The 15,565-nt window shown below is 64.3% G+C and overlaps 2 pseudogenes; one reads left to right on the forward strand and one right to left on the reverse strand.

Annotated features, from left to right (window-relative positions):
* The first annotated feature begins 453 nt into the window (after nt 1-453).
* On the forward strand, nt 454-5,966 carry LOC141955354 (dynein axonemal assembly factor 19-like; annotated as a pseudogene).
* A 3,447-nt stretch (nt 5,967-9,413) lies between these two features.
* On the reverse strand, nt 9,414-13,825 carry LOC141955352 (glial fibrillary acidic protein-like; annotated as a pseudogene).
* Nucleotides 13,826-15,565: the final 1,740 nt, after the last annotated feature.

The following is a 15,565-nucleotide window of genomic DNA, read 5'->3' on the forward strand; positions in this document are numbered from 1 at the left end:
CCGCACCGGGACTCCCGGCCCCGATCCCGGCCTGCACCGTGCGCGACGCCCCAGGCCCGCCCGCCGCCCCCCGGAGCCCTGCACCGCCCCGAGAGCCCCGCCCTGCCCGCCGAGCACCCCCCGTCTTCACCGCCCCCTCCCCGGCACCCCCGGGCCTGCCCCCCGGCCCCGGCCCCGCTCTCACCCGCCGCGCTGCCCTCGCCGCCGGCGCCGCCGACACCGCCGCGGAAGGCCCCCGGGCTGCCCGCGCCGCCTGTCGCGACAGAATCCCCCGTGCCCGCTGTCAGCGCCGCGCCCGCGGGGGAAGGGCCGGGCGGGCCGGGCGAAGCCGCCGACGCTCTCGGCGAGGTTTCGGTGGCCGCGGGGCCGGCGGGGCCGCGCGGGGCGGCGGGGCCGGTTCTGTCAGGCGCGGCCGGGGCAGCCGCGCTGGGGCCTCGCCGGCCGTGCCCGGTCGCTATGGCGACGGGAGGAGCGGCCGCGCGCGGCGGCGGGAGCTCGGCGGGGGGCGGCGGGGCTGTCGCGACAGAGAGAGCGGCCCCGGGGGCCGGCGGCGTGTCGGGGCCCGGCGGGGCTGTCGCGATCGGCGTGAGGTTCCCGGCTGCCATCCACGTGCGCGGCCCGGCAGGGCTCTCACGATAGCAGTGGAGTCCCCAAGGCCAGCCCTGGCGGGCCTGTCACGATACGAGTGGGGGTGTCGCGACGGGAGCGGGTCCCCGGGGCCAGTCCTGGCAGGACTGTTGTGACAGGAGGGGGGTCTCTGAGGCCAGCCCCGGCAGGGCTGTCACGACAGGAGCGGGGTCCCCTGAGGGTCCCCAGAGCCGCCCGCCCGCTCTCCTGCCTGGCGGCGGGGCCGGGATGGAGGCGGACGGAGCCCTCGACCCCGCGGCGCTGGAGCGGGAGCTGCGGGCGGCGGTGGCGGCCGACGAGAGGCGGGAGAGGGAGAACGAGGCCAAGCTGCGGGCCGTGCGCCAGCGCGTCCCCTCCTACGAGGAGTTCAGGTCCGACGGGGGATGCCCGGGGCGGGGCGGCGGCTTCAGGTGCTTCCCCACCCCAAAGGGCTTCGTCCACAGCGAAGCCTTGCTTGGTGCTGGGGGCTCCAGCCTCACAGCGGGGGGTTGGAGCTCTTTATTTTGGAGCTCCGGTTCTGGGACCCTGGTGGGTTTTGAGCTCAGACTTTGCTCTGAGAGGGGGTTGAGCTGATTATCTGTGCTTTCTGCTCGGGGTCACCACGAGCTTGGCTTGGCGGGGCAGCAAACCCAGCTTTAGGATTCCCAAAAAGGCCACAGCCCCGTGACACAGGGTCCGGGTGGGACAGAAACTCAGCCTTGTTTAGGATTTTCCCCCCTAAAATCATCAGGCTGACGTGTGTGGGGTGAGATCTCAGCTGTTCTGCCCCGAACAGCCAGCTCCAGGGGAGGTCCTCACGGGGGCCAAGCTGTGGAGCAGCAGTGGGACCCGCGCTGTCCCCTTCCCGCCACTCTGTCGTCCTCTCTCCCCGTTCCCGGGCACAACACCCACCCCCCAAGCCCCGCCGGCCTGCCGGGCGCTCCCTCTCCTCCCCGCACGCCCTGTGCCATGGTGGAGGTGCAGCAGAGGGTGACGCCTGTCCCCGCACACCCCGCCCGGCATGTTCGTGCTCCCAAACCCGTCAGTGCTTTGTCCAAGTGGTTTGGGAGCTGGTGTGTGGCCCAGGGATGGCAGGGATGCCTCGCAGAAGCAGCGCAGGGCACTCCCAACACCCACCCAAGTCCCGGATCCACCTCTAGATCCGTCTGGGGAAGTCCCTGTCCCTCAACATCCACAGACAGGTTTGTGGGTGGATCCTACAAAGGACTTTGACCGCCCCTTGGTAAACACATAGGGGATCAGATTCCATCCACGGCTTCATCTCTGTCTGCACTCAGTCATATCGTCTGATCCCTGAAAGGCAGAAAAACACCTTAAAATGCTTTTTTCTCCCCCAACTTTCTTGCCAGTCCCTATAAAGGGATCTTTGAGGGATTTTAAGCTGTTTTATCGGTGTATTGGTAACAGCAGAAGTAATCTGAGGGAGGGAACGGAGCAGCTTCTCTCTGTGGGGCAGTGTCTTCGCTCGTGTAGCCCACACTAGCACAGGAGCAGAGAGCTGGACCCCTTCAGAGATCTCCTGCCCGTTACTGGGATGACCAACTGCAGGGATTCATCCCATGGGATGAGAGGAACCACCAGAGCCACCGACTCTGGGCTGCTGTAGTTCGTTGCAGATGTCAGTGTAATAAGATGCCCAATTCAAGTGAATCCACAGAACGTACCTGCCCGGCACGCTGCAAGCTGCCAAACGGTCCCTGGCTGCTGTAAGAATTTAGGGTCTTTCCTCTGGAAGTCCCAAAGCCACAGAAAATTCAGTGTACCGTAAGAAAAAGGCAGGAGGACCCAAGATCCTGCCAGTTCTCGAGGCTCTGGCTCTAGAGGAACTGTTGGTGGAAATGCCCAGCTCCTGGGAAGCGAGCCAGTCCCCGTGCTGGGGAGGAACCATGGTGCTTGCAGCCTACAGGGAAATTCCTGCCCCGTTGGTCCTGACGACTGGATTAACACTGAGTTTGTGAGGAGGATGTGCCTGTCAAGTGCCCCCTGCTTGAAAAATCTTCTGTTTTCCTCTGACCCATCTCTGATGCTTCATGATCTCATTTGAATCCCCATCTTGTTTGATAGAATCGCAGAATCACAGGATGGTTTGGGTTGGAAGGGACCTTAAAGCCCATCCAGTGCCACCCCCTGCCCTGGGCAGGGACACCTTCCACTAGCCCAGGTTGCCCAAAGCCCCGTCCAACCTGGCCTTGAACCCTGCCAGGGAGGGGCCAGCCACAGCTTCTCTGGGCAGCCTGTGCCAGGGCCTCACCCCCCTCACAGGGAAGAATTCCTGCCTTACGTCCAGTCTAAACCTGCCCTCTGTCAGTTAAAAGCCGTTGCCCCTTGTCCTGTCACTGCAGGCCCTGGTAAAAAGTCTTTCTCCGACTTTCCTACAAGCCTCTTTCTATACATTGAGAGGCCTCAGTAAGGTCTCCCCGAGCCTCCTCCTCTCCAGGCTGAGCACCCCCAGCTCTCAGCCTCTCCCCGCAGCAGCGCTGTCCCAGCCCTCAGACCGTTCCCGTGGCCTCTGGCCCCGCTCCCACAGGTCCATGTCTGTCCTGTGCTGGGGACCCCAGAGCTGGACGCAGGGCTCCAGGGGGGTCTCACAAGAGCGGAGCAGAGGGGCAGCATCCCCTCGCCTGACCTGCTGGCCACACTGCTGCTCTGGGTGAAGCCCAGGACACGGTTGGCTTTCTGGGCTGCAGGCACACATTGCCAGGTCATGGTCAATCTTTCAGCCACCAGTACCCCCAAGTCCTTCTCTGCAGCGCTGCTCCCGGTCCCTCCATCCCTGAGTCTGTTCTGGTAGTGGGGATTGCCCCAGCCCAGGCCCAGGACGTTGCGCTTGGCCCTGTTGAAGTTGATGAGGTTCACATAGGTCCACTCCTTCAGCCTGTCCAGGTCCCTCTGGATGATACATACGGCCTAAACTCAGAAATTGCCTCAGAGAAGCAGCTCAAAGCCCCACATTATTTGATGTTGCCAAGTATCCCATCCCCTTGTTGCCTGCAGGAACATCGTGCTGGCATCACACCTGAAGCCTCTAGAGAAAAAGGACAAGATGGGTAAGAGGAGGAATGTGCTGTGGAATCCCTGTGCAGTCCGTGCCAAGGCCCCGCAAGCCAGCGACGTGGAAATACCCCAGGTGAGGGACACACTTCCTGTGACTTTGTCCACGTATCAAAATTGCTCCGGAGTAATTTGGGGATTATTTTAAAAGGCGAGAGTTCTTCCTAAATATCTCTACATGTGAGCAAGCCCTCAAAGGCCCCAAGCACGTGGGTGTTTAGATAACCACAGGGGTCACTCCTGGCCCCTACTTTCTGACAAGAGCTTGCATCAGCTGCTCCAAGAAGAATCTGCTTCAGCCCTGGGGAATCTAAGACCAGCTGCACAGTGTCAGACCAGAGCTCCCAGTACCCCACCTCTGCTGGTGGCCAGTACCACATTCTTGGGGAAGAGTGCCCTCCCTCGACCGCACTCTTCCAGCTGGCTGCAGTTAGAGACAGAGAGCCCGGGCCGTGCATCTGGGTCATCACATTTAATCGCCACAGACCGCAGAGCTGTGAGCGTGGCCAGTTCTCTCTCACCCCATGGTTTAGTTCTGCATCATATGGAAAAGTGCTGATTTGTTTTAAACCTGCTGCCTGATGAGTTCCCTGGATGTTCCTTAGTTCTTCAGCTGTGGGAAACAGTTACTAAACATTTTCTACCCAGGTCGTTCGTGGTTTGAGTGGCATCGGTCCTGCCCCCTCCCGTGGACTCTGCCCACGCTGCTGAGTCCTGGCCACTGGACGTGGAACTGGGGATGTTTCCCAGGGATGTTTCTCCTGGGTTTTTTTGACACCGAATTTCACTGGCCTGTTTATTATGAGATCTTTCTGCAGCTCTTCCAGGCAGCTTTGTGTTTTCGTGGACTGAGCAATGATCTGCCCAGAGCAAATTCTGTTCTGAATCCCATTAGTACTTGGGCTCTGATCTGCGGAGCTGCTCCGGTTTGTGTTTAGGCCCAGCCTGATGTTGCTGTGCCTTGTCCTCGCTCTCTGTGGAAAAGCCCAAACATTTTAACCCTCCTTCAAGTCTGTGCGTCAGTTAAGGCAGCGGTGATGAGTTCAGCAGTTCAATTCCATCGTGTATAAAACAGGATTTCCCTTTATCTGGAGGTGCCACGCGGAGCTTTGTGCCCCCTTTCAGTGCCAGCTCTGCCACAGATCCCCGCCAATGCAGCCTGTTACGAGACGGTGTGTCAGGGCCATCTGCATCTTGTCTGGGGTTTACATCTCCTGTCTTTTTTCTCCTCACTCCTTTGATTTGCCGCACAGTGCTCGAGGTGGAGCAGAGGTTTTCACTGAACTACGCCGATCTCCAGGAGACCCCTTCCCGAGCAGTGACGGTGGGTCCAGGCTGGGCAGCATGTCTGGTTCTGGTCAGGGTTGGGGTTACTCCACTACTGCTCTGTGTTCATCTGCACCAGGTTTCATGTCTCATCCATTCTTCCCTTATTTTCCCCCAAAGTTCTCTGGTTTCTAGGGGGCTTGAGGAACCTGGAATTTCTTGTCTTCATGTTTTGCCACCTCACAAGCTTTCTGCAGTCCTTTGTGACATCCACAGGTTGTTTGGGGCTGGGGGAGGATACGAATTTTCAAGTGGGAACAAACCAAAATGAACTGGATTCCTATTTTTTCTTTCAGTAACTGGATCAACTGCCCAGAACCTCTGCCGAATTTTACAGAGATTGGCGCAGATGCTTAAAAAGCGGAAGAGAAAAATACCAGTTTTTGCTTGAACTCGGAGGGGAGGCCTTGGGCAGAATTTTTCAGGCTGATTTGGGCTTTGGCCTCCTGGGTGAATTCCTTACGGTGCTGGCAGAGAACATCTGTCACGAAGACAGAGATGCCGTCCTTCAGATCTTACAGAGCCTTTCGGGCACCAAGCGCTTCGGGTTAAACGTGGATCTTCTGAGCGAGTCCGAGAAGGAGAGCAGCAGGGATTTGTTGAGGAAGCTGCGGAACATGAGTGGGGGTTACGGCACCGCTGGCCATCCCAGCAGCCCAGCTGGCTGTGGAGCAGAGAGGGAAGCCCCCCTCATGGACAGCAGCTTGCAAAGGGAAGTTGAGGAGGACAGGAGAGTGATGGAGCTGAGGAAATGTTACCGGGTCAACTGAAGGAGCAGAAGCACCAGGGTGGTGCAGAGACAGAGTGGAAAAGAGGCTCGACGCTTGGCTTTGGCATCATTGTGTGAAACGGAGCAATGGGCTATTTCTGGAGCATTGCTGTACATTTCCCTGCTCCTGGGAGCCACCCAGAGCAATAGTTCTGCACAAATAAAGGTCAGTTACCGAGAGGACTGTGCTGTGGTCTCTGGGGCAGGGTGTCCTCACAGAACTCTGTGACAATCTCTTAGATGAGGAGAACAACCAAGGGAAAGAAAAAATTGGCTGGTATTTTGGAGGAGAAACCAGACCCCAAATTATCCCTTCCCTTTGTCATCACTGACCATTGTCACTGAGGGGATTTAAGAAATGTAACCAGTGACACTTCGTGTTTATCCGTGCAGCCGCTGGAGGTAGAATGGGCTGATGGAGGTGGAGGTGCTGTGCAGGGTGGTGAATCTGGGACTGATCGAACCAGGTATTTTATTATTATTTTACCTCAAACAGCAGGGCACGGGCTCAACCTCAGAGATCCTGTCACCTCATGGTCCAGTGATCTCAAACTCTATCTGGTTTGCCAAAATTCCACACAAATTGAAATGCAGAAGGAACTGACAGGCATCAGTCCAACAAAGAAACTCTGCAGAGCTGCCTAATAGTGTGTCTAAATGGAGTTGCACTTCTGTTTTGGCTGGAGCCCAGAGAGGCCCTCGGATGGCACAGCTCAGCACCTGCCCCCCGAGCTCCCTTGCAGTTCTACTCTGGGAGGGTTCTCAAGCTTCTCCCAAGGGTGCTGAGCAGCCCCGTGTGTGTTACGTTGCTCAGACTTGTTACGGAGGCTCCCAAACAAGCAACCGGCCACCAATATAAAAAATAAAAATTTTATTATTAGTAACAGCCAACCGTCTCTCTGTAAATTACCGATTCGAATGTCTGCAGGAGGAGAACAAAACAACGTTCTGGGGTTTAATAGCAGCCCAAAACACTTTACAAAGCCTCACTCCCTGGGGTTTAACGGCAACCCCAAACGCTCTGTCACTCACCTGACAAGTGAGGGCTCTCACCCTCGAGGACCTGCTCAGGGCAGCGTCCCGACCCAAGGGCCCTCGAGGAGTTTCCTTGGGCAGCGTCCTGGCCCAAGGGGAGAGTCCTCGACCGCAAGGTGCTGCTTCAGGGGACGAGCTCCAGATGGCTCCCCCAGGGATCTCCATTGACACCCAGACCGAATCTGACCTGTAGTCAGTAGCGGCTCCCATTGGCCAAAGGTCTCACCTACCGTGAGACCTTGAAAACAAAGCCAGCCAGAAGCTGCCACACTTCAGCAGCCACGAAGCTCCACTTGCACTGGCGGATGCGCCTGCCACAAGATTGCCTTGAAATCATCTCAGCAACAACGGTCGGGTCCATTTTGTTCCAAACCCGTCTAGTGGAGCAAAAGGGCACCCCCTCGCCCTGGCAGACTATTCCCATCCCTCTCCCACCTTCTCTGTGGAAACCACTGGGCACCTGATTGCAGGCTTCAGATTCACCTCTGGGCCTGGTACTGGAATGTTGGGCTTTGTGGCTTCTGTCTTGGGGACACCTGTGTCCCTGCAGCCTGTTGTGGGTGCGATTCCTCTTGCCTTTGGGTAACACTTGCAAAGCCGAGGACTTGCAGAAAGCCAAGAGTTGAAGGCTTAAATGAAACAAGAAGGTGCTGGAGTTACCCGGGGTCAGGATGGAGGATGCTGATGCAGGAGCAGCCCTGACACAACGGTTCCAGCTCTGGTGGGAACAGGCCCGGCGCTTTCAGCAGTGCCCAGGCCCAGCGCTTGCACTCACGTCCTATGTCAAGGATGGGAGCAGCCCGCAGCATCCCCATCACTTGGGGAAAGGCAAAATAACTGTGGTTTAGTGAGAAGACTCAGGAGAAATGCAGTAAAGAAGACCCCCGGCACTGCCTGCAGAGAGGCAGGTTGCAGGCGCGACCTTGGAAGCACCACACTCGCGTTTTAGCTTTATTTCTCACCTCAAGCTGCCGCAGGTGTTAGTGCATTAATTCAGTAGCAACGTGGGCTGCAAAGCACCAGCCCAAGGCTGCTCGAGGGGGACCGAGTCCCCCGGGCCGCTGCCATCCCACCCTGGATGCCAAACCCGGGCAGCACCCGGCTCTCCTGTAACATCTCCTGCCCCTGGGAACGGCCCTTCTGGAGTCAGGAGCTGCAAAGCACGGGGGGACAGAGGGGACAAGGGGGGTGGCAGCCCAGTGGCACCCCCTGTGCTCGTCCCAAGGGGCTTGCGGGGTACAAGGAGTGCTGCTGGGCTGTTGCTCCTACGTGAGGTGGCATCAGGGCAGGTTCCGCTCATGGTCTGTAGCTAAATCGAAGGAGGGGACGGGGGCTGCGGGTGAGCACCGGGCTGGGCCACGGCCCTGGGTGGGCCGGTGGCACGTGCTGGTGCGGGGGGAGCACCGGAGGACAGAGGGGGGCAGGGGGACAGGGCCACGTGGAGCCCAGGGACAAGGGATTTCTTCCAGCCCCATCTCGAATGCCCGTGCTGGGGGGAGCTTGGGCTCCTCGCATGGCAGCGACTGTCACCAGGGCAGCCCCGGTCCCCCTGGCGGGACAAGCAGGTCGGGGATGGCTCCATCCGTCCTCCCCCATCGCTCCTGGGTGGCGGGAGGCACCTCTCACTGTGAGAGCACCCGTGGGTGCCCTGACACCCTCCTCCGTCTCCTCTGCACTCCCCTCCTCTCCATTTTCACCTGCGTGGGACCCCCCAGGCGAGGGCCCAGGCACCCAACCGTGGGTCACCCCTCGCCACAAGCCCCTCGGGACTCTTTGTCCCCACACGGTGATGGGGACACCTTGGTGGCGGACACTCGGGGGGGCCAGGACAGGCCCATGGCTCTGTGCCAGGAGAAGTCCTCGAGGCCACCCAGCCTCCTGTGCCCACCACTGCTCCGGCCCCACAAACCACCCTGGACACCCCAGTGTCCCCAGGAACCCCTCGTTATCCCCATCTCATCACTCTTGGATGCCGTCCTGACAGCACCTGCCTCCCCATCCTCCTTCCTCCTGCCCCTGCCTCTGGGCTAAGCCCACGTGATGCTTGGTGACGGGGAAATGTCCCTCAGCTGCCGGTTCCTTGCACCCTGCAGGCCCCCCACCCCAAGGGTGCTCAGGGCCTGGGTACACTGGGGAGATCTGGGGTGGCCTCCCAGACCGGGGAGAGGGCAGCAAGGTGGGGTGCAGGGAGAGGTGCTCTTGGCACCGTTGTCTTGTCCGACTGGCACACAGAGATGGCAACAGGAGGGCCTCTCTCCTGGGCACTGGAGACCCAGGATGAGCGCGGGCACGGCCCCGAAACCGCCGGCTCCTCCGTGCTGTGGGGCCGTGGCAGCGTCCTGGCGAGGGAGCTCGGCTCTGCCCGGCGCCGCTCGCCTGCCCCGGGTATTGCCCATCCCCTCCCCGCGCTGTGCCCGCCTGAACGGGCGCTCTGCTGGCAGCCAGCCCCCAACAGGGTGTCAGCGGGGTGGGTTGGGGGAGGTGACCCCCCGAGGCACCGCCGGCTCCTCCCGTGACCGGTGCCCGGCCGCGGGCTCCCTTGCAGCATCGGACAGGACCTACGGGGCTACAGCTACAAGCGTGTGGCTGCTGCGGCTCCTCCGCCCTACGGCTCCTCCTTGTGCTCCTGCTTGGACTCCTTGATCACCTGGAGGCAGAGGGAGAGCGACCATCACCCCGGGCTTGGGCTCTCCTCCCGGGCTGAGCCTGTCTGGGCTCTGAACGACCTTGGGGACAGGGACGGGGGATGGTTTTCTCTACGAGCTGCCAGGCTCAGCCCCACCGTGGCCCAGAGCCGGTTCGTGCCGTGCTCTCAGGGCACTGGGGTCACTGGTTCCCTGCCTGGGCTGCTCCTGGGCTGAAGGGTGGTGGCCCCACGTGCATGATGAGTGACCCCCTTGGGGACACCCCGTGGGGAGGGGGGGTGGAGGGGAGGCAGCGTGGGTGTCACGGATGAGGACTTCGCACCTCTCCATCCTTGGTCTCCACAGTTTTGACCACAATGCTCCTCTTCACGCGGGCTTCAGACACGGATTTAGGGTCCAGGCTGGTCTCTAGGGGAAAGGGGCAGGACACGGGGGTGACCCAGTGCCCAGGAATGGCTCCTCCAGCCCCACTCAAGGTGGGGGGGCCCAAAGGGAACAGGTTGGCCTGGAGAACCCTGAGCCAGGGGACGCTGGCCCCAGGGATGTGACCAGCCTCAGGGACACTGTGGGCCTCGGGGATGCGATTGGCCTTGGGGATGTGACTGGTGACATTCTTGGCCTTGGCATGTGGCTGGCACCGGGGATGTGGCCGGCTTTGGGGAGTGATTAGCCTTGGGGACACGGCACCGTGGACATGATTGGCCTTGGGAATGTGGTTGGCCGTGGGGACACGGGTGGCTTTAGGGTGTGATTGGCCTTGGGGACAGGGCTGTCCTTGGGGACATGGTGGTCATTCAGCCTTAGGGACATCACTGGCCTGGGGACATGCTCGGCTCTGGGATGTGGCCATGGCTCACTCCTCCCCCCATCTTGGGAGAACCCAGGAGTCCTCATTCCTTGAGGTTTGGAGGAAAAGCTCCCGGTCCCTCCGGATGGGGCAGGGATGGTTGAGACAGCGTCTCCTCCCGCTGACCCCTAGAAGCCACCCCTGCTTGTGCCACCATCCCACCCCCACCCCACGCGTGGCCACGGCCTCACCTCGGATCTGCAGGTTGGAGAAGCTCTGCACGGGGATGGTGATCCTGCAGGAGCGACGCGGGGTGTTGGGAAGAGCATCGGGGTCCTGCTGCCGCCCTGCACACCAGCTCGGCCCCGCCTGGGGCTGAGGCAGGAGGGCTGGGGACAGTCCGACACCCCCGAGGGGACCACGAGGCTTTGGGGATGGTTTGGGACACGGCCGGGGAAGGGGCAGGGGCAGGACGAAGCCCCCGCTCTGCCATCACCTGCTCTCCTCGCCCTCCAGCAGTTTGCGGTACGTGGCGATCTCGATGTCGAGGGCCAGCTTGACGCTGAGCAGCTCCTGGTAGTCCTGCAGGTGCCGGGCCATCTCCTCCTTGAGGCTGCGGGTGTCCTCCTCCAGCCGTGCCACCGTGTCCTGGTAGCCGGCCGTCTCCAGGGCGTAGCGCTCCTCCAGCTCCCGCAGCTGCCTCTCCAGGGACTCGTTCTGGGGGACCTCGAGGGGACAGGACACCCTCCACCGCCGCCTTCTCCCGGGAGCTGGTGGCTCTCCGCGGTGCCCATCCACCTCCCACCCCTGGGGACCAGCCGTTCCCCCAGCAGCGGGTGGGGGTCCCCAGCGCCGTGCCAGGGAGCCCGGTGGCGGTGGCAGCCCCCCGATGCCGTGTCCCCCGCCCGCTCCCCGCAGCTGTCACCTACCGCACCCCGCAGAGCCTCCAGGTCGCAGGTGAGGGCCTGGAGCTGGCGCCGGTACTCGTTGGCCTCCTGCTTGGCGGCGCGCAGGGCCTCTGCGTGCCGGGCGGCCGCGGCCGTCAGGTCTGTGAACTGGGGGGGGACACGTGCCGTGGGATGTGTCCCGGTGGCACATGGCGTGGGGACACAGCCCTGCTCTGCTCCACTGCAGGGACGTGGCCCCACCAGCACGTGGCACACAGACACATCCCCGACCCGGCAGGGTGGTGGGACGGTGCTCACGGGACGTGTCCCCAGAGCCCCGTGTCACTGGGGATGTGTCCCTGCTGCTGGGGCAGGAGGAGACAGTGCACACGGGACACGCCCTTGGTGTGGGCCTGGGGACATGTCCCTGTTCCTGCAGCCGTTGGGGACAGGCGGGACATCCCCAAAGGCGCGTGTCCCAGGGACATCCCAGCTCCCGGGAGGCCGTGGCCCCAGCAGCGCCTGTGGTGGGGACACATCCCTGCTGCCATGGGAGGAAGGGACAGCTCACACGGGACGTGCCCCCGGTGGCACGCGGTGTTGGGTGGAAGGGACGGCGCACGTGGGGCACGTGGCTGATGGCACGTGTTGTGGAGACGTGTCCCTGCTCCCTTGAGGTGACGGGACAGCGGACATGGGACACGTCCCTGACGGCAGGTGCTGCTGGGGACACGTCCCCGCCGTGCAGGTGGGAGGGATGGTGCCTTTGGAAGCCACCGGGAACGTGTCCCTGCTCCTGCGGGACAGTGCCTGTGGGCCCCGTCACTGGGAACACGCCTCAGGGACCGTGCCCGTGTCACTCCGCAGGGGGACACGTCCCCGCTCCCCGCGGGGACCAGGCCCGGACACGGGACACGGGCAGGGGCAGCGGGGATCCCAAACCCCACGCGCCACCCCCAGGCGGCGCCGCCCAGCCCCGAGGAGGTGACGCTCGGGAGGGGACAGCCAGGCCCCCCCGCCGGGCGACCGGCTCCGCCGCACCTTGGACTTGTACCACTCCTCGGCCTCCCGGACGTTGCTGGCGGCCGCGGCCTCGTAGCGGCTGCGGATGTCGCGCAGGGCGGCCGTCAGGTCCGGCTTGCTCGCGTCCACCTCGACGTGCACCCGCTGCCGGGCCAGCTGCTCCTGCAGCTCCCGCAGCTCCTGGGGGGACAGCGGGGCTCAGCCCGGCCCCGGCGAGCCCCGGGACTCCCCCCCAGCCCCCCGCGCGGGGTTACCTCCTCGTGGGCCTTGCGGAGGAAGGCGATCTCGTCCTGCAGCGTCCCCACCCGCCGCTCCAGGGCAGGCGAGCCAAGGCAGCGGCGTCCACGTCCTGCCGCCGCGGGGGGAGAGGAGGGACCGTCCCCAGGGCCTGCTCCCTCCCGAGCTGCCCGGCCCTGCCCCGTGCTGCCCCGTTCTGCCCACCCCAAGGCACCCCAGCCCCCCACTGCCCGCTCCTGCCCACCCCTGCCCGTCCCCGCGGGAGGCTGAGCTGGGGGCTGAGCCCCTGGGCTGCAGGACGGGGGACGCAGGGTCCAGCCCCTGCCCTCACCTGCCTGTAGGCAGCCAGGTCGCTCTCGGCCTCCAGCCGCAGGGTCGCCTCGTCCTGCAGCCTGCGCCGGAGCAGAGGCACCGTTACTCACTCAGCACCGTTCCCCTCAGCATCGCTCCTCGTTAGGCGCAGTACTCGTTGGGCGCTGCTACTCGGTATTGCTGCTACTCATTAGGCGCTGCTCCTCGTCACCCTGAGCCCCAGGGATGGACCCCCCGGGCCGACACGGCCCTGCGCTCCCAGCACCCACACCCTGTGTCGGAGCACGTGCCCATCCCACACCCCCCGCCACCGTCCTGCGCTGTTCCCAGGGTCACCCTGGTCCCTGTTGCCACCCGCGGCCCCGTCACCACCCTGGTGCCCACCACTACCCGGTCCCCAGGGCTACCCTGGTCCTGGTGGCCACCCTGGTCTCTGTCTCAGTGGCCAACCTGGGGATACCTGCTGTCACCCTGGTCCTTGCCACTGCCCTGGTCCCCAGATGACTGTGATCACCATCCTGGGGGCCACCTTGGTCCCTGAGGCCATCGTGCTGCTGGTGGCCCCCTTGCTCCCCATCCCCACCCCGCTCCCCATCCCCACCCTGGTCATGGTCGCCACCTTGGGCCCCAGGGCTACCCCAAGCGGGGCAGAGCCTTACTTCTGCTGGAGGCTGCCAAGGTCCTCGGCGAGGTTCTCCTTCTCGATCTCCAGACGGGCCTTGGCGGTGGCCAACTGCTCCACGTGGCGCCGCAGGTCACGCAGCTCCCCCTGGTAGACGTCGGGCAGACGCGAGGGCTCCTGCTCCCGCGCCTGGTGCAGCTCCACCACCAGCACCTTGTTCTGCTGCTCCAGCAGCCGGACCTTCTCGATGTAGCTGGCAAAGCGGTCGTTGAGCTCCATCATCTCCACCTTCTCGTTGGTGCGCGTCTCCCTGAACTCCGAGTTGAGCGCTGCGGCCAGCGAGAAGTCCATCCTGCCCAGCCCCAGGCGGGCACCCGTGCGGGGACCAGGCTGGGCGCTGCGGGGAGCCCGGAGCCGGGCGGGGGGGCTGGCGGGAAGCCCCCGGTAGCCCGGGGCGGCGGGGCCGATGCGGCGGCCGTAGGAGGAGAGCCGCTGGCTCTCCATGCCGGAGGGGGGGGCGTGATGGGCCCGGCCCGGGGGTTTTATGCAGCCCGGGGGCCCCCTCGTCACTGGCCACCGGGCAGGGAGCCCAAGTCCCGGCACAGCAGCAGGGGGGGGCTGTGCCCTGGCAGCCAGCCCGGGCACCGCAGCACGGCCCCCTGCCCCCGCGGCGGGCACTGGGGGGGCTGGGGCACACGCCAGGCTGGGAGGCAGAGCCGTGGCCGTGGGCACCCGTGGGGCAGCCGGCGGGTGGGTGCTGGGTGCGAGGCGGGGTGCGAGGCCGTGGGCACCGCGGGAGCTGGGGGCAGCGCTGCAGGGCTCCGTGGGCGCGGGATACATTCCCCTGGGGCGGCGTGGGTGCTGGGGGCACGGCCGTGGGGGCCCAGGGGTGCTGGGTGCGGGGGCCCAGGGCGCTGTGGGTGCTGGGTGCACACACACGTCCACACGCACACACGTCTCCATCCCCCCATGCCCATGTGCGCACACACACACACACAGACACACGCACACACACACACACACACGCACACGCACACGCACACACACGCACACACACTCTCTGTCTCTCTCACGACTCACACCCCGCCCGCTCCCCGTGTCGCCCCCCCGGGCCCAGCCCCGGCACAAGCGGCTCCGCACCCGCCGCCCGGCCCCGGCTCCCCTGGGCGGAGGCTCTGTGCGGGCCGTCTGGCAGCGCGGGCAGGCGGCTCATTAAGGCCGGCTGCTCATTAAGGCCGGCTGCTAATTAGAGCCTGACGCCTCCCAAGTCCTTCCCCCCCGCTGGCTCTGTCAAGCGCCGCCTGGTCCTGCCGGAGCCCGGCCGGGGCTCAGGGCGCCGGGTCCCCCCTTCCCAGCTCGGGGGGGCCGGATCCTGCCCCAGCCGCTGCTGTGGGTGCGCGGCCGCGTCCCCGTCACCTGTGCGCTGAGTTTGGGGGGGCTTTTGCCCGCCGGGGGCGGCGGGGGGAGGAGGGAGGGCCGGGACCCCTCCCCGGGCGGCTGAAAGGGGCTTCGTGCGGGGCCGGAGCCGGCGGGCCCGGCCCCCCCGCGGGGTCTCTTTGTGCCGGGGCCCGGCGCTGCCGGGAAACGCGGGGGGACAGAGCCAGGGGCACGGGGCCACCGCCAGCCCTGAGCCACACAGCGGGACATGGCCAGGCCTCGGGGACAGCGCCGGCGGGGGCCGGGGGGCTTGGGGACCGCGAGGGACTCGTGGGGGCATCGGGGTGGGGGCCCCAAGAGGCGGCTGGATGAAGCCGGGGGGTCCCAGGAGGGGCTGGAGCGGGGCCAGGGCGGGGGACAGCTCCCGCCGGCTGGCAGCTAGATGGCAGCCGATGGCCGGGAAAGGCTCCCCGCCCGCTCGGGGACGGGGACACGCCGCCAGGCCCCGCTGGACCGCGGCCACCGTCGCCGGGCCACCGACCGCGGCCACTTGGAAAGTGTCGTGGCAACAGCCGTGGCCCCACGGGTGTGACCTGTGGGCACCCAGGGCCAGGGCGGGCTCATACTGGTGCGACTGGGGGCACTCGGGCGGCGCTCCGAGACAACCGCTTGCTGCCACATCCCCCTCGAATCCCCAGAAGCTCCTCGCCCCCAGGCAGGCCCGTGTCCCCCAGCTGTCCTGGGCCGCTGTCACCAGCGGCGGGCAGGGGTTTGCCCACAGAAACGCCCGGCTTGGGGCCCCGATGTACCCCGCAAGTGACACTTGGCCTCCCGGAAGAGTGGCAGCCCTGGGAACGTGTGCTGGGT

The sequence above is a fragment of the Athene noctua genome, unplaced genomic scaffold (genome assembly GCF_965140245.1).
Source record: "Athene noctua unplaced genomic scaffold, bAthNoc1.hap1.1 HAP1_HAP1_scaffold_159, whole genome shotgun sequence".
NCBI classification, from domain to species: domain Eukaryota; kingdom Metazoa; phylum Chordata; class Aves; order Strigiformes; family Strigidae; genus Athene; species Athene noctua.